Source organism: Galeopterus variegatus, unplaced genomic scaffold (assembly GCF_000696425.1).
Source record: "Galeopterus variegatus unplaced genomic scaffold, G_variegatus-3.0.2 Scaffold8805, whole genome shotgun sequence".
NCBI lineage: Eukaryota > Metazoa > Chordata > Mammalia > Dermoptera > Cynocephalidae > Galeopterus > Galeopterus variegatus.
This window is the reverse complement of record NW_007734916.1, coordinates 93,321-94,187: the sequence shown is the minus strand read 5'-3', so window position 1 is coordinate 94,187 and position 867 is coordinate 93,321.

Sequence of the window (867 nt, the reverse complement as noted above, 5' to 3'; positions counted from 1 at the left end):
GCAATCATAACACTGGTTAGTAAATGCTTATTTTCCCTTAATAAAAAATGTTCTTTCTTCATTGGTGGTCCATTGGTGATAAGATGAGCAAGGGATTTGACTTAGAATTGAAAACCTGAGTTTGATTATCAACTAAAACCTCAAAGAAGTTACTTACCCTCATAGAACCTCGATCTACTCATTTGATGACCAAGATAACAGTCCCAATTTCATAGGGTTAATTGGATGAAATTTCATACCTTTCAAAGTGAACTCATTCATATAGGGTGACTTAATAAATAAAAAAGGGCCTGTTGGAAAGTCAAATAGTATCTTCCCTCTCATGGTGCATCCTAAACTTTAAGATAATGTATGTAATAGCCAATGTGTTAAGGCAGGAAACAGAAATAAGTGTTAGAACTATGGGGGAAGAGCAGCCAAAATTCTTATTATTTTCTGATTATATGGTAGTTTATTGCTTGGCTAGGGCTGTCATAACAAAATTTCACAGACTGGGTGGCTTAAACAATAGGAATTTAATTATTCCACAGTTTTGGAGTCCTGAAGCCCAAGATCAAGGGTTTGGCAGGTGTGGTTTCTTCTGAGGTTTCTCTGCTTGGAAGAGATGTCCACCTCTTGCTGTCTCTTCACATGGTGGTTCCTCTGGGCATGTGCATCTCTGGTGTCCCCCTGTGTGTACAATTTTTTTTTCTTATAAGAACACTAGTCAGTTTAGATTAAGGCCCACATTAACAGCTTCATTTTAACTTAACCACCTCTTTCAAGGCCTTACCTCCAAATACAATAACATTCTGAAGTCCTAGGGGTTAGGGCTTCAGCATATGAATTTTAGGGGGACATAATTAAACCCATAACAGATGAGTTTAA